This window comes from Musa acuminata, chromosome BXJ1-10 (genome assembly GCF_036884655.1).
Source record: "Musa acuminata AAA Group cultivar baxijiao chromosome BXJ1-10, Cavendish_Baxijiao_AAA, whole genome shotgun sequence".
In the NCBI taxonomy this organism is placed as follows: domain Eukaryota; kingdom Viridiplantae; phylum Streptophyta; class Magnoliopsida; order Zingiberales; family Musaceae; genus Musa; species Musa acuminata.
Genome location: NC_088336.1, coordinates 15366527 through 15387450, shown reverse-complemented (window position 1 = coordinate 15387450; position 20924 = coordinate 15366527). Strand labels below are relative to the sequence as shown.

The window sequence follows — 20924 nt, the reverse complement described above, 5'->3', positions numbered from 1 at the left end:
AAAAATTAATATATTTTTTTTTGTAAAATGTTATATTAAATAGTGTACAAGATGCTTACTTATGAATTTGAACTTCAGATCTATCACTTATATAACAATATATTAAATACTAAAATATCTAAAAGTATAGATGTAGAAGTTTATGTTCAAAAAAAAAGGAAGAATTTTTATTCAATAATCTATCCATCATTAAAATGTATTTTTGTCTTGCAATTTTTTAAAAATACCAATAATCTATCCTTAAGAAAATTTCTCTCTTTTTATGTTTTTTCACTTTTTTTATAAATACCAATGTAATCAGCAACAATATCTTTTTTTCTTTTTTAGGAAAAATGGTGCGAAATTTATAATTAAAAATACTTTTATAATTATCATCTATTAGTTTTTAAAAACTTAATATTTATGTACTATGTTACAGTATATTTTTAAATATTACCAAAAACACTATAGTACAATGTAAAAACATTGTAACAGGACAAGTTCATATCTGGACTCGTTTATAAGAAAAATAAAGAAAAAATGATTAAAAGTAAAAAAAAAAGTTTCATTTAAATTAGCTATCATATATATATATATAATATAATATAATATAATATAATATAAAGAGTGGATAAGAGCGAAATGGGCGCTCGGTCAAAGCGCCCAAGACAGGATGTGGCCGACAAGTAGAAGTTCTTGGTGGTGTGCAAATGGATAAAAGGGGTGTGACCGCAGGATCTCTCTCTCTCTCTCTAATAATATCTACTCGATGACATGGACATGGTAGGTGTGCTCATGCATGAATAATACACATATGGGACATGATGGAAGAGTTGATGTACTTCCATCTTCCACAACGCCGTCATTGCGCTAGTCGTCGTCGACGGAATAGGAAGCTTTGTCATTTATGTGGTTGTTGATGGATGTTGTGCTCCATTCGTCATCAGTTCTCAGATCGGATTAGTGTTATCCACTTTGTTAACATAAATGAATATTTTAGTTGTGGATTAGGTCCAATTGTAATCAAGCAAATCAATATGCATTTCGATTGTAAATTTGCTCCCATTTCGATCCTATGCTTTGTAAGATGAGGTATTCAAGACAATGAAAGAGAATTGGATCGTAACCCTAATTTGATACTCAAAATTAGAAGATGTTGTATAGTAGAAGAGCAAGAGAATATTTTTCTTATTCTTCATTTTTATAGAAACAATAATCTTTTTAGCATTGTTGGAAAGAGATTTCTTTTGTCCCCTCTTCTTCGATGAGCAGAAGTCCATCGAAAGAGTTAGAGATAAATTATTTATTTTTTATGTGTGAAAATATTTTTTTTTAAGGATGCAAACGTAGAAATCGTGATGGAGATAAAAGTTAGAGAATATTTTTCTTATTCTTTATTTTTATATAAATAATAATATTTTTATAATTATTGAAAAGAGTTTTTTTTCTTTGTAAATAATGTCTCTCTACCTGATCGTATTATGAACCACATGACCACAATCTTCCATAATATCTCCAAACGAAAGAAACCCACGATGAAGTCAATATAGAATCGTTCAGCGTCGCTGTCGTCCGCGTCAGCCGTGGGGCCTCGAGGAATCAAAGCACCGAAACGCATAACAATAATGTTCGTGTGCCATCGCCTGGAATATGACGTCAAGAAAACAGAAAAAAAGAGGGTCATCGTTTCTTGGAATATGCCATGCGTGAGTGATTGCTAGTGTGTGACCCACAGCAAATGTTTTACCTTGTTTTCATGAAGAAAAACCGATGACATGTTTGATTTTTTGTAGATGTATGGTTCCATCGACTTGGATCACGTTTGGATAAGATATAAATGTATTCAAATTGGATCGACATCCTATTGAGATATCATATTATTGTAAATCCCAAATTCAAACACCCATATAAACGTAATATGATGTGATAATTTTTTTTTTTAAATTGTAATGATCTTCTTCTTCGACCACCAAAAACCATGCAATCATAAGCGTAATTATATTTTGAGGTATATAAATAATATTTATCCATTACATTTAAATATATCTTATAAATATTAATGGATAAATTATTAACAAAAGCTTGAAAATTTTTCGTGTAATACTCTAATTTAAAAAAAAATTCAAATAATATTATTTTTTAAATTATCATCCTATTTTTATCGCATATCGCCCTTCACCTCGTCTATTGCTCCCCTGCACTTTATTGACTATCCTCTTCTAATTATTTTATGCCTTGAGTTGATCGACCCCTTTTATGCATGTGATACCCATAGGTCTAACAATGATGACTAGGGTGCTCACACCCCGTAGATACCCTTAGGTCCAATGAGAGTGCAAGGAGGATGAGATAATTATTAATATAAAATAATTTTTTTAAAAAAATTAGGGTCGTCTTAAATTTTCTTTTCCGAGAATTCACCTAAAATTAAATAAAAAATTATTTTTTTCATATTATATTATCATAATTTACACTTTGGCTACCTTTCACTTGATTGGAGATGATAATGGCCCAAAAGAAGGATCCTACGTGGTCCGTCATTTTATACGGGTAAATAACTCGGGTAAATAAGTCAAAGTAGCTAGGGAAAAAACCAAGGCAAATAGGCCACGATAAAACGAAGAAGGAAAAGGAGAAATAATAATAATAATAAAAGAAATTATTGATTCGGCTCTTCGACGTGGTAATGAAGCGACGACGTGCGAGGAATTCTGTTCTAGGGTTTCAGTAGGATTCGGGCGGGGTCGCAGATGAACGCCGGAGCTACTCCGCCATCAGTCGAGGGTTCGCGAGCCGCGCTTACAGGGTAGCTGAGGAGGAGGAGAAGCTGCCGTCGGAGATGCAGACCGAGGCGCCGGTGGGGGTTGTGTTGGATGGCGGTGGCCTGATGGCTCTTTCTTGTGGGCATGACGGCGGCGTAGGTGCCGTCGACGGTGGAGTTCGGAGGTATGCCACGCACGACCCGCGGCAGAATCACCAGCGGCGGCAGCATCGGCAGTTGCAACATCAGCCGCAGATCGGGACGGTTGCGCACCTTATTGCTGGAGGGGTCGCCGCGGCCGTCAGCAAGACGTGCACCGCCCCTCTTGCTTCTCTCACTATCCTCTTCCAGGTAACTCGCTGCTATTATTCCTCATCTCTGGCGACTGAAAAGTCGAAACCTTTAGCTCTTGTCTATGTTGTTATGTTCCGTGAATCTAGAAATATAGACGTGAGTTGATGTTACGTATGGATGTTCAGAAAAATTATTATAGCAAAATAATTTCCCTCTTTGTATATCAAATTGAGATTTTCACTAAAATACCAAATTGTTACCAAAAGCAAATATTAACCACAGTAGAACAATGAATCAATCACAACGTGAGACACCGAATTTTTTACGTGAAAAACCTAATACGAGAAAAATCATGAGACCGTAGTCCACTTTAAACTTCCACTATCACCAATAATGATAACAGGTTTGCAATAAATCTTCTCCAGAATAATTAGAGGACTATAATAACATCAAAAACATAAATCTTGACTTAATAATAGTATATCATCCAGTGATTGAAAAAGGCACTCGGGCGCTCGCCTAGGCGCTCGGGCGAGGCGAGGCGAGGCCCGAGCGCCTCGCTAATGTCCCAGGCGGCGCGCTTCAAACAGGCGCCGCCTGGGCGCTCGCCCGAGCCCAGGCACTGGGCGCTTCGGGCGAGCGCCTGGGTAAACCAAGGCGACCGAACCAGAATTTTAGGTCTGGTTCGGTCTTGGTTCGGTTGTTAGTTGGTTCAATCGAACCAACTAAACCGATATAACCCCAACCCTAACCCTTACCCAACCCTAACCTGCTGCCGATCCCGATCCCGATCGCGATCTCGCTGCTCGTCGCTCCTGCTCCCGCTGCCGCTGCTCGCCGCTGTCGCTGCTCGCGCCTCCCGCGAGCCTTCCCGTTGCTCGCGCCTCCCTTGAGCCCTCCCGCTGCTCGCGCCTCCCGCGAGCCCTCCCGCTGCTCGCACCTCCCGCGAGCCCTCTCGCTGCTCGCGCCTCCTGCGAGCCCTCCCGCGAGCCTTCCCGCTGCTCGCGCCTCCCTCGAGCCCTCCCGCTGCTTGTGCCTCCCGCGAGCCCTCCCGCTGCTCGTGCCTTCCGCTCCCTTTCCCTTTCCCGCTGCCGCTGCCGCCGCTCGCCGCTGCTGTTGCCGTCGCTCGCCGCTACTGCTGCCGCCGCTTGCCGCTACTGTTGCCGCCGCTCTGTCACGGACAAACTTTGAAACATGATGTTTGATGTAATGCTTATATCTGTCCGTGTCTGTTGGCATGTTCATGCCTTGTACAGCGTGTTGAGGGGCAGCCGAAGGCTTATAAGTCCCATTTTAGTTGGATTGGTGGCCTCTTTAGGCTTGTAAATAAAGGTTGTGTCATGTGGACACGTGAGAGAGCTTCTCGGTCTGTAATGGACCATTTTACCCTTTGTTGTGCCACTGTTCAGAGCTTGTAAAGTCTGTTTGTAATTTGCATTGTCTATGAAGTGTTTTTCGGAGATGTTTGCTTGTGGATCCCGATTGAGGCGTTCTCTCTTGCCCGTTCTCTCTTTTGGTTGTCCTAAGGGACAATGGGAGGCTTCGGGGAGGCTGACCTTTGCGGACGGACTCGCAAGGGTGCCGCACGACTTAGGCAAAAACAGCTAAGTCCGTGTTATATGGTATCAGAGCGGGACAAGCACTCATAGAAACACTTAGCATGCAAACGTGGGGGACCTAGCGGGGCTGCGTTGAGGGCAGTCAGCACACGCGCGACCGTTTGAGGGAAAACGGGCATGGAGATGTAGGGAAAAGAGTCGCTCAGAGGAGCGGGCATCTGAGATTGGCATTCAGAGGAATGGCCAACCCTTCGCGCAAGAGGCACCACGAGAACAGGCAAGCTTGGAAGAATTTGGAGCGCACAAAGGTTGGGATGGCTGAGTTTGAGCTACGGCTCAACGTTGACAACTATACTTGATGGTGCTCTAGGCAAGCGAGGCGCTTGGCAAGAATGAGACCATTCAAGGTGGAATGAGTTGCTCAACGACCAAAAGAGTTATGCAAAGCTCACAGAGGTGAGGGGAATTGCTAACTCGAAGAATTTGGTACTCATGCATGGGCTTGTATGCGGACGACGGAATGTTCGTGGCCATCCCAAGGCGATCGAGACTCGGCGCCATGGAGCATTGAAACTTTCTCTTCGGCATGTGAAGGATACGTCCGTCGTAGGCTAAAGTGTGCAACGAGTTCAGCATGTTGCTAGGCCTTGAGGGGTGCAGTGGGGGCTGTATTGACATGAAGTCGCAATCTAGCAAGTGTGTTTGCAGGAGGCAGAACAATGCACAGTTTGTTTAGCAGATCGGAGTAGTCCAAGGGGATGGTGGTCTCCGAAACGAAGAGAGATGTTGCTCCAACGGGATAGTTATCCAGGAGGGATAAGTCCCGGCTCTCCAGAGGGAGAATCATGTGAGACGGACCTCACAAGTTGAGGAGGAGTACCTCAACAAACAACAACTCCACGAAGCTCGATGGACTGAGCAAGCGGCGAGGAGTCGTCGCATGATCTCGCTCGAGAGAATGCATTTGTGGATGCATTGCGAGATCAAGTGGGGGAGCGACCTGAAGCAACTTAAATGAAGGCACACTTGGAGTCGATGTGGAGATCAGACTCAAGGGAGGGCTGACCCGTGGAATGGTGGGCGCGAGGGCCACCATCGACTCAATGCAGAAACGAGGAGCGGAGCAACTTGGGTGTAACTTGGCGAAGTACCCAAGCCGCATGAAGGGAGCCAGCATAGAAGTTGGAACATGAAGCAGAGGCACAGTGCTTTCCTTAGACAGAGGTCAAGGACATGAACTCTTGCAGAGGCAAGAGTAGGATCATGTTGTTCCATGGGTCTTTCTTTCTGACGGAGCGGACTCATCTTGCATGGTGCCAAAGACGAAGGGAGCTTCGGGGCACATGCACCTTATCTCGGAGGAGCATTTGATGAAGGAACTAAGGCGACTCAATTTGCGGAGACGAAGTTGAGTTCAGAAGGCCTTAGCACGGGGCAAGAGGACGCAGAGGCGGGTACTCTTGAAGAATATGCCACAGTGTTGTCATTCGAAGTTGCCGTGAAGGAAGCGGTGCGCAGCGGAGATTGTGCTGGTAGGGGCAGAGGCCCAGGATCCAGACAATGGTGCACAAATTATAGTGAAGTCGGTGGACTTCGGGAGCTACTAGGCGACGGACTGTCCTAGAGCGGTGCTTCATCTAGGTGTGACCCAAGAGTGGGAGGATGAATGTCGATTGCTAAAGGAGCGAACAAAATCGAAGGTGGAGGAGACCCTGCGATGTATTGGCAGAGGCCACACATGGAGGGTTCACAATTCGAGTTTATTCCACAAGGATCAGAATGCAATGGAGATGTCACCAGGAGGCGACATGGTGCAGCGGATCGTGGTGGAACAGTTCGTGGCAATGCGATACACACAATCGGTCCCGTGAGGGATGAGATCATATGGAGGTATGATCGGGAGCTACTGGGAGCTCCGCTTTGGTGAACAACACGACGGCAAGAAGGGCTATGGATTCAAGGAGTGAAGGCCATGGTACCGCAGAGGCGGGTCTTCCGGGCGTGCACTGAATTTTGCATCGGATGAAAACCTTGGTCATCAGCATATGGGGGCTGGGTTCCACCAAGGGAAAAGTTCGAATGCAAGTACCAGTGAGTTCCATGGGAGGGACTCGATCATGCAGAGGTATGATCGAAGCAGCTGGAGAGTTGGACTGCTCTAGAGCTCATATTCGCTTAAGGGAGCCCGACAAGTCAGAGGACAAGGTCGAGTAAGCGAACGTTGCTACCAAGGAAGCTAAGGAGAACAGAATTGGTGCAAACCCTACAACGTGATGGCAGAGGCCATGCATGGGAGTTGCAGTCTGTCTTTCCATCGACCAAACATACTGCTTGGAGAACACAGAGGTGTTAAAGTAGGGGGTCGAAAGGGGCGAGGAAGCGACGACGAGTCCAGAGGGACTTAGCTACCCAAAATCAAGCATCAGTTAGAATGGAGGTGGACTCAGAGGAGTGCCACGGAGACATATCTACTGATTGTGAAGAAAGGGGATACAGAGGCGAGGCGACGGATAGTAGTGCCATGGGCATGGCAGCGCCATGGTACCGCAGAGGCGGGACTTCCGTGAAAGTCACTGATCCCTTGCTCTCACGGAGGGAGAGCGTTTGGTCGTGAAAGGGGCCGAGGAGGTGGAGCATGCAGAGGCAATCTCCAAGTACTGAGACAAGGCTGAAGGGCAGAGGCCAAGAAACTTCGTAAGACCGGTGTCAACAAGTTTCTCATCAAGATAGCCGTAAGTGAAGGACTTCGGGTCATGCAAGAGTGCACGACCAAGGAACGAAGCAGGCAGTACGCGGTGCTGTACCTTCGCTACTCAGTGGAGTAGGCGGCAGGGTTGATGGAGAAGACGGTACAATCCCAGAGGCGACCTCATCTATCAGAGAATTACTCCAAGTTGGGGTGAAAACTTCCTGCATTCCAGAAGTTCAATGGCATTGAGAAGGTGAATCACAGTAGCTAACTCAACGCAAGGAGTGCAAACACTTCAAGTGCTTCAGAAGTGTGAGCAAAGAGCAAGCGAAGGCCAGTAACCAGCTCGATGCGTGAAGTACAACCTCGAGGAGGCGGGCGAAGTCAAGTAACCTTTGCCTTATCAACTCTTAAGAGAATGGGCGAAACCGAGTACCCCAGTTCTCTTATCTATCCAGCAGAGGAGCTCTGCACAAGTTCAAAGACCCTTCGAAGATAATGGAAGACAATAGTTGTCAAATCCTCACCAACGGTGATCAGTGCTACTGAGAGTAGATTGTCCGCTTCATTTCCCAACGAAATGCCAATCGAAAGCGGAAGTGATGCGAACCTACTTGGATGTGACAACTAACTGAAAGAAGAGTCAATGAGCAGATTTTGTGGAGGAAGGACCCAAAACTTCAGAAGTTTGCGAGGCGATGCTCGTTAAAGCTCCAACAAGCATCCACCCAGTTCAAGCAGCATGTGGAGATTTTGAGAGACTGGCGCAGTAAGGATGGTCTTTTCCTTCATTTGGTGGATCCGCAGGAATCAACGAGGATCAACACAACTCAGCCAACCCCACACCAGAGTCAGAGTCATTGGCGAGTTGAAGCAGCATGGCGGATCAAAGGTTCGACTACTCAAAAACAGCAGCGGAGAGCAGTTGGGAGCCAGGAGGCGCATTGCAGCTGGAGCGGAAGATTGAAGACTCAGCAAAGGCGAACAGTTGCAGTGTTCACAAAGGCTTCGACGAGGACGTCGAAGGGATAAGTGGGGGAGAATGTCATGGACAAACTTTGAAACAGGATGTTTGATGTAATGCTTATATCTGCCCGTGTCTGTTGGCATGTTCATGCCTTGTACAGCGTGTTGAGGGGCAGCCGAAGGCTTATAAGTCCCATTTTAGTTGGATTGGTGGCCTCTTTAGGCTTGTAAATAAAGGTTGTGTCATGTGGACACGTGAGAGAGCTTCTCGGTCTGTAATGGACCATTTTACCCTTTGTTGTGCCACTGTTCAGAGCTTGTAAAGTTTGTTTGTAATTTGCATTGTCTATGAAGTGTTTTTCGGAGATGTTTGCTTGTGGATCCCGATTGAGGCGTTCTCTCTTGCCCGTTCTCTCTTTTGGTTGTCCTAAGGGACAATGGGAGGCTGACCTTTGCGGACGGACTCGCAAGGGTGCCGCATGACTTAGGCAAAAACAGCTAAGTCCGTGTCAGCTCGCTGCTGTTGCTGCCGACGCTCGCCGCTGCTTCCTCGTTTCTCCATCAGGCTCAGTATACAGTATACTCTTAATATTAAGTTTATTAAAATTTTGAAATGATTAATTTTTCTGTTAATAGATTAATAATATATTATTTTGATTTTAATGTTGTTAATTTTTATTTATTTGAAATTATTAATTATATTATATATTTTTATATTTTAGCACCTCGCTTCGCTCGGGCGAGCGCCTAGCGCCTCGGGCGTTTGTGGACCTTGGCGCCTTTTGGCGCCTAGCGCTTTTTAAATCACTGATATCATCATCACCATAGATGAATTTCATAAAAAGAAAATTTTATGTCTCACCAAATGAGTCAAGCAGAAAAGCATCTCAAAGAGGATAAATTGTAGATCGGTACTGTTAAGATTGTAGAGCTTGTTGTAAGGATTCTTCACATAAAATTTGGGCCAAAACCGATGAAGTTTAGCCATTTGATCGTTTAGCAAAAGCCGCAAAACCTTAACTTTCTCTGTTCTTTTTTCTTCACTGCCACAGTTTCATAGTTTGCACGCCTCTTCCACCTGCGCACGTCTCTCTTTCTCTTTTTCTTTCTTTTCTTTTTCTTTTAATAAATCAAATTTGGGCTTAATGCCCAAATCAATCGGTCGAAGCCCACCTATGGGTTGGACCCAACAATTGGGTTGTCAACTCATGCAGTTGGAGTTGTCAGCTGATTTTTCTCTAATCTTAGTAAGGAACATTGGGCAACAGTGAAATGAATATTAAGATATCTAAGAGGTACTTCCAGGTTGTGTTTATGTTTTGGAAGTTGTGAACCTGTGCTAGAGGGGTACTGATTCCAGATGCAGACATGGCAGGTGATACTGATTCCAGGAACTTCACTTCGGGGTTCTTGATGACGTTTGCAGGGGAAGCAGTCTCTTGACAGTTTAAGTTGTAGAATTGTGTTACTAACCACAGAAGCGGAATATATAGCAATTACTGAAGTCTGCAAGGAAGCTTTGTGGATGAAAATGTTTCTACAGGAATTGAGCTTGAAACAGAAAGGATATATTATTTACTGTGACAGTTAGAATGTCATTCACCTCCCCAAGAATTCAACATACCATTCTAGATCTAAGCATATTGACGTAAGATATCACTGGATTCGTGATGTGCTTGAGATGAAAGAATTGCACTGGAAAATGTGTATACCGATGAGAATGGATCAGACATGTTGACAAAGTCTTTGTCTAAGGAGAAGCTTGAAGCATGTAGGCGAAGAGCGGGCTTAGTACAACCCACTATATGAGCTGAATGAGAAGAATTGTTGGGTCCAGCCCGTAAGTGTGCTTGGACTGGTTGATTTGGGCATTGACCCCAAATCTGATTTATTAAAAAAAAGGAAAAAATGAAGAAAAAGGGAAACAGTGGCGTGCGCAACGTGAGAAGGGTGCGAACAGAGCCATGCGAAGGGGAAACTGTGGCGGCGTAAAAAAAGAACAAAGAGAGAAGAGGAGAGAGAAAATTAAGGTTTTGAGGCTTTTGCTAGATGATCAAGCAGCTAAACTTTATCGGTTTTAGTCTAAATTTTATGTGAAGAATCCTTGCAAAAAGCTCTATAATCTTAACGTTACCGATTTGCAGTTTATTCTCTCTGAGATGCTTTTCTGCTATACCTACTTGGTGAGATCTAAATCTTTCCTTCGCTGAAATCCATCTATTATGATGATGATATGTTATTGTTGAGCCAAGATTTGTGTTCTTAATGTTATTATAATCTTTAATTATTCTAGAGAAGACTTATTGTAAACCTATTATCATTATTGGTGATAGTGGAAGTTTGAAGTGGCTTACGATCCTGTGGTTTTTTCCACATTGGGTTTGCCACGTAAAAAATTCGGTATCTCACTTTGTGATTGATTCATTGTTCTACTGTTTATGCTACTCTGGTTAATATTTGCTTTTGGTAACAAGTTGATATTTTAGTGAGGAACCCCATTTTGATACACAGAGAGGAAAAAAAATTATGCCGCTATAATAGCTTTTCCTAACAATGGAGGCTATAACTACTAGGGTGATCTTGTTACACCTAAAATTTTGGCAGAGGATAATGTGTGAGAGTTCGTCCGTACTATCACTTAGTTGCTGCTTCAATGATTTCACCTTTGTCTTATTATAAATCATTTGGACGCTTATGACCACCTATTAATATCTAACCGATGCTTTAGGACAAATGGGGTTAGTAAACATGCAAATTCTGCACATGCAGAACAGGACAGTTATGGTAGATACCAGATTGGGAAAAAAATCTCCATCTTGGTTGGAATCAAAATTTTATTTTGCTTTTCTTTTTTGTTGGACCAGAGAGTGGTATTACTTATATCAGCAAACTTGTGACATGAATTGGTTGTTTGTTCCAGACATGTAGTCATTGCATTTTTGTGTATACTGGTTATGTAAAAATTTTATGTTTGACAATATACAGCAATGTCCAGAAGATCTTAAATATGGAGAATTTGGTCAAAATATCACCAGACTTGAAGGTTGTATAAAGCTACTTACGAGGCTTAATACATAACTTGATGACCCAACTTTTAAGAACTCATCCGACTTACTGGATGTCATTTCCTACACAGTTTTTGAAGTTTTAAGTGTTTCAGTGGGTTTTAATTCGCTCCCTTGAAGTATTCTTTTCTTTTGTCTCTAGTAGTATCACATGGCTTCTTTTAAAAATTTTTATAGCTACTTCCCTGTATTTTCCAAGTCAAAAGTACTTATCATTTTTAACATTGAAACTCATCCAGTTTTTCCTTAACTTTTATAAAAAAGAATCTCATTGTTGTTTCTTGTGGCATCCAAAATATAGCTGCAAGGAATGCACCTCTGATGTTACAATCTAAGGAAATCTAGCATATGACGTTAGGCTTCTCGTATTGTTTATGAAGAAGGTTTTAGTGCATTTTGGAAAGGAAATTTGGTGACAATTGCTCCTCGCTTACCTTATTCTTCCATAAGTTTCTGTGCTTATGAACGGTACAAGAATGTAAGTATGAAAGTTTAGTAGCATGATATATCTTAAGTTTTTCATTCACATCTGATCTTTCTCTCTCCCTCTCTCTCTCTCTCTCTATCTCTTTGTGCTTATCTAGGTATTGCAATTGATTCCTGGACTAGATAAGCATAGAGAATGTGTGGGTGCAGATGTCTGCCTGTGATTGTTTGGTGGAGGTTGGCTAGAATAACATTCTTGTACCGGACACGTCCATTGGATCTTGTCCGTTGGCTAGAATGTGTGGGTGCAGATATCTGCCTGTGAATGTGTGGGTGCAGACGACATATCCATTGGATCTTGTCGGACACGTCCTTCAGCTCAGGTAATTGTATCACTAGATTATATGATAGTAGGATTCCACTTTTAATCTCACATAGGTGGTGAAATTTCAATTCCAGGTGTTTTTTTAAAGATAAAAAACTTTTTATCATGTTGGCCTTCTGGAGTCCAAGAATTATTTATTTGAATTGCACTTTTAATTTATCTGAAGTACACTTTTTAATCTTTATGGTTTTAAATTGTCTTTTAGTATATGTTTTCCTGTCTGATCATGCTACATTTCACTTTGCACCTACTTTTTTCTCTGTCTAATTATTTGTCACATTATACTTTTTGCCACTAGGTAAGCATAGTTATTTTTTCGTGTATACCATCTATCTTTTCATCCCTGTATCACAGAATTTTTGTATTTTTCATAATAATATCGTTTGGAACAGTTTAAACTTTTATTTTGATGATTTACTGTTGGGGTTGAGGATGTCCTACCCATTAATTTTAAGGTTTGGAGTTGAGGATGCTGAACCCATTAGGTTTAGTAACCTTGGAATGTTAAGGTTTTTTGAGTTGAAACATACATCATTGTGTCTGTCTGTCAAGGCAAGTTGACTTTCTGCCTAAAAATGACGATGAGAATTGAAAGAGAGAAGTCACTTTTAGGTTTACATTGAATGATGCAAAAGCCAACCCCAAGTAGTTAAGACTTACAGCTTTGTTGTTGTTGTTATTGTTATTTATTGAATTAGGCAAAAATCAAAATAAGAAATTTCATCTTCATTCACAATTAAGGATATGGGGGATAATTCTCCTCTTTTTCAAAATTTGCTTGAGCTTTGATATATCGCAACTCTAGTTTTATATTTAGTTTTGGTCAGTGGGTCTACTCAGTTACTGTAATAGCTGTTGTAACCGATAAGAGATTCTGCTCATTACATTGAGCGTTCTTCTGTAAATTGTAATGCTATGACTTGCAAATGATTTTTGGAGTTGGGAGTTGCAGGATTTCAAGTATATAACAAATTTGTCTCTAGAAAACGTGCAGACAAATGCTATGTACTACAGGGGCATTTCACATGCTCTGTATGCCATCTGCAGGGGTGAGGGCATGAGAGGATTATACAAGGGACTTGGACCAACGTTGTTGGTAAAATTAATTGGTTGATTAATTTTGATTTTTGTAATACATTAGTCATGTTTTGGTTGCTATTGACCAGTATTGTGCTGCAGGTGTCGGACCTATTCTAGCAATCAGCTTTTCTGTTTATGAAACTTTGAGATCTCATTGGCAAATTTAGAGGTGATTGAGTTTCTGTGATATTAATAAGATGCAAACTTTAAATTATGTTGGTAGTATCTTTCCATTTGATTGCTAGTATTAACATGATTTTTTTGGGTATACTGTTCTTTTTTCTGCCACCAGGCCATGTGATTCTCCTGTCTTGGTTAGTTTGTCTTGTGGAAGTCTTACTGGTATAGCATCGTCAACAGGTATACTGCCAACAAACGTATAATGCAGCATAGAGGCCACCTTGACATTAGAATAGTTCAAAAAGAAATAAGATAAATTTATTACTACAACCTGTCATGATTATGAATGGAAGATTAATTCATGTTGATGCAAAATGCCAGTGCCTAAGTGCATAGCTTTGAGGATTTCAAAGCAACTAATTATAGATCTATGTAGTCTATCTGGGCATATGATCATTTGAAACAAATACATGTTACGGCTGAATATTATTTCTTATTAACTGCCATTATCTTCATATGAGGATACATCAATAAGTTTATGCTTGTAGTTTATACATCAATAACTTCATATTATTTCTTATGTTATGATTGTTGATTCGTAACATAAGAATGCATTCTTATAAGTTCTTGTGTTATTTTTGAAATATACTTGTAAGGCTGAGGTAAGTCTGAGAACAGGGTCTTGGTTCAACGATAAGGTTGCTCTTTTATAACCTATAAAATCATGGTTTGAGTTACAAAAACAACTTATCTATCTAGAGATATGTTGATTCTCCCCAAATGTCGCATTAGCGGGAGTCTCGTGCAGTGGGTATACCCTTTTCCTTTAGCTGTAAGGCTGAGGGTGCTTGTGGCACTTGTTTTTACTGGGATGAAGTTATGCACCTATTTTCTCATTTAATCATGGACTTGAAAAATTACCTTTGATTTTGCTATGGATTGACTTATATGTTACATAATGGTTTAACTCACATGGTGATGTGGTACAACTAATTTCTTGTCATTCTGTTGACCATGTCTCATCAATGTGTATGTGTCAAATATTATCAACTGAGTTTGATGTCAGAGTGACCAGATAAGTGATCTAGTGTGACCAAATAAAGCTATATAGTCTAGCAAATTATTTGGTGCAGCCAGATGACATGCCTGATCATTTTTTTAAGAAGTTGAGGTTTATTTTCTTCAGATTTCAGATTGTATTTGGTTATTCTGTATATTTTCTCTTTGTGGCAAACATTGAATCATTTATGTGCCTATAATTGATGAAGGAAAAATGGTTTAATTAAGATGACTAGTCAGATGTAATCAACAGTAAGAGATTTGGGTTGTTGAAATTTGGAATGTGTTTATGCATGGTTTTCCTAGGCATATGCATGATGGCTGAACTGTAGGCAGGAAAAAGATCTGTAGTAGACTGAAAGGCCTGCCACATGATTTAGGGCTTTTGTCAAAGGCAGCCAGGACAGTGCTGCTGTTAAAAACTGCAAGACTATATTGCTGTTCAAGAAGATAGCAATGGTAGTATTCAAATGCAACTAAATCAGATCCGGTAGTTATCTGATTGTGGCTAATGTTTTATAGCATAGTTAGCTGACATAGGAAAAACAAGTTTTATGTAGAAATAGATAGAGAGCAAGAGACAGAGAAACCGATGAGGATAAATTTAACCTTTGACTATAAGGGCTAACTTTTTTTTTTTGTAAAAAATAATTGACATCTGTTTTTTCAAGTCTGCAACTCTGCATAGAGATTCTAAACTTGAATGGTCTTTGTGAATTGGTAGCATGATAGTTGGGTCTCCTTTTATTATGTTGTTTATTATATGGATAGAGTTATGATAACGTATAGCAATTTTTTCTGTTCTATTGAAACATGTTTTGTTTATTCCAATTAATTTATTTTTATTTTATCTTCCCTATCCTTCCTCTCTGGGTTACAAGTGTCCTGTAAATTCATTATATCTCCATCAATGAAAATATGAGGATAAGCTTTCTCAATTTCCTTCTCTAGCTCCCAGATAGTTTCATGAATAGAATGATGCTTTCAAATCATTTTAACTAAAGGAATGATCTTATTTCTTAGGATCTTTTCTTTCTTATCAATGATTTGAGTGGGCCTATAACCCACAGGTCCCAAAATCGAAACTTGGCTTTGACACCACTTTTGTCACACCCCCCAAATTTACACATTCAAGAGGCATGAACCTATCTTAAATCAAGAATATTATAGTTCATTCACAATCTAAAATCCAAAATCCAAACTAACTTTTAAGGACATTGAAATAGCATTTAAACATTATTCGCATCTATAAAACTTGTGCAATATAATCATATATCACATCACTTAAACATTTATTAAAACCCAAGTTTAACTAAAAAAAAAAAAAAATCATCGACCACCACTTATAAATCCACAAGCATAAGAATCTATATAATCGCAAAACCAACCATTTACCACAAGTTCATATCGTCGTAAACTAAACATAATATTCCAAAATTCCAAACGGGAGAGGCCTTTTAAAGCTTTTACATGATACATCAATTCAGATTCCTCGACAACATTTTATTATATACAAAATAGGCTTATACAACAATCACAATATATCAACCAACAAGACTTGCCCAAAATCTGAATAGCTTTCTATTGCCTCAGCCCAGTTCTAACATTTTACGAGTGATAAGCTAATCTGAAAAATTTATATAGCAACAGAGTGAGTTACAAAACTCAGCAAGCGATTAACATATCTATGGCGCGAGAGGATAGCTTCAAACAAACATCGTATCAAAATGCAAGGCAGGGATACAAGAGTTCATAGATATCATCTCATTGGATATAGAATCGCAAATATCATTTCATCTAAAATATATTTGGTTCATAACAAGTGGAGTAAAAAGTAATTAGAGCATATCAATGACGTAAGAAGTATTTCGGAGCATATCAATGGCGCATGGAATATTTCGGAACATATCAATAGCGTATGAAATATTTCGGAGTATATCAACGGCGTATGAAATATTTCAGAGCATATCAATGGTGTTTAAAATATTTCGAAGTATATTAATAACATATGAAACATTTTTGAGCATATTAATATCATATGAAATATTTTGGAGCATATCAATGATATATAAAATATTTTGGAGCATATGCTATTGATATGCTCCGAAATATTTCGGAGCATATCGAAAGAACAAATAAGAAACATAAGCTCAAATGTCATATTTGATGTTGCATTCATTTTTATCCAAAGCGTATATAAAAACTCATAAGCAATGCTTTGGATATCATATCAAAAACACAAAGGGTGAAGTGGGATCATAACATAATATGATCCATCCATTTCTAAATGACCACCAAACATAAGTCTCCCACGTTTGAATGAAGTTAAAGGGGGCCGATAGAGCATCGCGGGCTCTAAACATAACTCCCTTTCCTATTTTTGGAAAGAGGTTCATATTATCCCATAAACACCAGAGTACAAAAGGACATTGTGAGCAATAAAATTGGCGCATATCGGAAGCATATGCGAAACAACGAAAACATACATGTCTATATGAAACAATACGATGCAAACATAAACTTTCGCATAATGCATTTAGATATGAAAAGAATTAAAGACGAGTATGCAAGAGTTCAAGGCACTCACATAAGACTCAATTGAAGGAAGAATTCTAGATAAATTTAAATTCAAAGAGATGGAACGAGAATAGGCAAAATTGGTGAAAATTCTGTTCTGGTAGAATCTATGAGGCACATTGCATGAATTATTTGGACAATCAATTATGCTCCAAATTACTCAAGAAAGTCATCAATAGAAAACTATATCAGTCTATTTTTAGATGAATCCAGATTTGTAAAGTTTTGAGTTTCTAACAAGGAGTTATAAGCAATTTAGTATAGAAAGGTAAAAATTTATCATCCCTGTTTTGCAGAATCAGTAGGATCAATTGAAATAAATGTTTCAGTAGGCATATGTACTTCAAATCTTTCAAATCAGGTATGAAAAGAAAGATTTACGAGTTTAGTTTCCATTGAAGGAAGCTTTTCATTAATTGAAGTTTCAACAGAGAGTTACAAGCAATTTAGTAACTAAAGGTCAGAAATTACGGTATCTGTCAAGGTCTGCCGTACCGAAGCGTACCGCCCATACCGGGCGGTACGTACCGGTCCGACAGGTTACCGGTACACGGATCGCCCGGTACTGCTACAGTGCTACAGTACTATACTGTAGCACTGCTACAGTATGAAAAAAATAAAAAAATTATTCGGTACACCAGGGCATACCACTCGGTACGTCCTGATGTACCGCCCGGTACCGTACCGTATCGAGCTCGGGTCGAAACGTCAGTACGGTACGGTACAACGAACCTTGGTATCTGTTTTATCAAATTCATAAGGCCGATTCAATTAGATGTTTGGGTAGACAAATCTACTCCAAATCCTTCAAGTAAGCTATCAAGAGAAACGTTTACAAGTCTACATTCAGATAAAACAAGTTTTGTCCAAATTGAAAGTCGGTACAGAGAGTTATAGCTAAAACAAGGCAGAAAGGTCAGAATCTCGAAAAATTTTGGGTTTACAGTTTCATATCTAAATGAGATAGGTATAATGTGCAAGACCATAATCTCTCAAATTATCCATAATTAAGATGAAAGCAGAGATTAAAAATCACTGTAAGAAAGAGTTAGAACCAAGGTTCGCCGTACCGTACCGTACCGATGTTTCGACCCGGGCTCGGTACGGTATGGTACCGATGTACCGGGCGGTACATCAGGGCGTACCGAGCGGTACACCCTGGTGTACCGAACAATTTTATTTTATTTTTTCATACTGTAGCAGTGCTACAGTATAGTACTGTAGCACTATAGCAATGCCGGTAACCTGTCGGATCGGTACGTACCGCCCAGCACGGGCGGTATGCTTCGGTATGGCAGACCTTGGTTAGAACACTTGAATTTGAAAGATTGGATCCCAAATAAGAGAATTTTGAGCAAAAACCCTAAGCCCTAAATCCTTCTTCTCTTCTTCTCCTCTTCTCCCCTTTTTTACTTTCTTCTCCATCAATTGCTACCTTCTCAGGTTCCTTAAGGATGAAGGGAAAGATAAGAGGCGATGAAAGATATTGTCTTTTTATGTTTTTTGTAAATCTTTATATCATTTATATTTACAAATAGGTCCTCGGATTTTACAAATAGATCCTCAGATTTATAAATAGGTCCTTAAATTTTATAATTAGGTCCTTATAATCATTTCAAAACATTTTATAATTTTGTCCTCTAAATTTATTATATCTAGAGGAATAATTCTAAATCAATGAAAAGATGAGGATAAGCTTTTTTATTTCCTCCTCTAGCTCCCAGATAATTTCATCAATAGAATGATGCTTCCAAATCACGTTAACTAGAGGGATGATTCTATTTCTTAGGATATTTTTTTATTAATGATCTGAGTGGGCTCAAAGAACCTATTTGTAAAATCTGATGATCTATTTGTAAATATAAATGATATAAGGAGTGAATTGCAAAAAGCACAAAAACAAAAATATCTTCCATCGCCTTTTATCTCTACCTTCATTCTTAAGGAACCTGAGAAGACAACAATCGGTGGAGAAGAGAGGAAAAGAAAGGGAAGAAGGGGAAGTGATTTGGGCATAGGGTTTTGGAGCAATTTCTTTCATTTGGGATCTAATCTTTCAAAGACAAGTGTTTTAACCCTTTCCTATAACAATTCTAATCTCTGCTTTGACCTTGATTATGAGAAATTTGAAGAGTTCTAGCCTTTGCATCTGATATCCCTCTCGTTTAGATGTAAAGTTTTGAATATAAAATTTTCGAGATTTATGACCTATCTTCCTTGATCTTGCTATAACTCTTTGTACCGAATACTGATTTGAGCAAAACTTGCTTTATTTGAAAATAGACTCGTAGATCTTTCATTCTATACCTTGATCGAAAGATTCAGAGTTCAAATGACTGCCCAAACTTTTGTTTTATTTGACCCTACTGATTCTGCAAAATAGGGACAGTAATTTTTGATATTTCGATACTAAACTGTTTATAACTCCTTGTTGGAAAATTTGATTTGTGCAAAACATACTTCGTTGGAAACTAGACTGACAGATCTATCTTTTAGTGCCTTGATTGAAAGTTTTGGAGTACAAACGCGTAACCAAACTTCTATTTGAATCGACCCTATGGATTCCATGGTTTCATGATTTTTTATTGTTGAAGATTCTTTGCATCGTAACTCTAATGTTTACATATCAGTAAGAATCCGTTTTGCTTACATATGCAATATGATTTTGCAGTGACATTCACCATTGCATCTCATGAGACAAAGAATGCATTCGGAAGGGGCAACCGGAAGGGTTTGTGCATATAATTCTGGCCTCTTGGGAAAACATTCAAGCACATAATTAGGACCGAAGGATACGGAGGCTCGTATCGTGGTATTCTCCCTGAGTACTTCAGAGTTGTTCCCAGCGCGGGCATTGTTTTCATGACCAACGAGACACATCAGTTTTTCAAGGCATATCAACAGAAAATTAATGCTCTGAGCTCAATTAGTATTGATCTTACACATTCGCCCTCGACATATTGGTGAGTTTCTATGAGATGGAATAGTTTGCAGTTCTCAGGAGTGGCATGGTGGTGAGTTCTGCTGTTTCTTTCAGGAAATTTTGTTTTCTTTGTATAGATTAAAGACCTCAAGTGCATGTAGCAAGAAGAAATGCAACTGACTGCAATTTTTTCTATCATCGGCCATCATTTTGATACCAACAAGAATCTGTTTTAATCATTAGAGAGGAATTAGCGGTCGATTCTTTTGTTCCTTCTCGTTGTTGAGTGTATAAAGTAGGTAAAAAGGAGTGAGAGAAAAATTTCCAGTATATGTAGGATTTTTGCCATTAATGTCAATATTCTGATAAACAGTGTCATTATTTGTATTTAGATAACTTGTAAATCTTTAATTGCTTTGTTTTAAAAATTTTTTTTTTTCTCAAGCTAACATAGACTATGACTGGATAATTTTGTTTTACAGCATGACTTTTGATGTTAAATCATCTGATGATTTGAGATATATCTGTTATACGTCGTAGTCAACAAAAATTACATTGTGATGTATTTATTAGTGATCATTAGAAGTGACTGAGTGCTAAGTGGATGCCTTTTACTATCGTTGTTTTGAGGCACCTCCTCGAAAGTTTGGAGGTTCGAGGAGGACTCATGCGATGTGACGAGGTTGCCTTATTCGAGTGATGGGAGAGAGAAGTCAATATGATGAGTCGCAGATGCAACAGAAGAATGAGAATACCCCCCTGAATGCCGTCGACTTTTAGGTAGTCCAGCGTACATAAGATCGAAACCGGTCGAACCAGTTGGACGCGTGCGCTGGGTGATGAGATGAGAAGGAGTTGGGAGTTCCATCGGTCGTTTCTTGGATCTGATGTGGGAGAGATGATGATGGCGTCTTGGCGACGACGACGACGACGGCAGTCCGATGATGCCGCAAAGGAAAAGGATTGGAGCCTAACGAACCACCACCGCGGTTAGACCGAGGCGAGCGCAGACTGGATCAGCCAGCCCTGGAGAACATACAA

The 20924-nt window shown here is 39.9% G+C and overlaps 1 pseudogene; it reads left to right on the top strand.

The window, feature by feature from the left end:
- Nucleotides 1–2526: 2526 nt before the first annotated feature.
- Nucleotides 2527–20078, top strand: LOC135595220 (uncharacterized; annotated as a pseudogene).
- The last annotated feature ends 846 nt before the right edge of the window (nucleotides 20079–20924 follow it).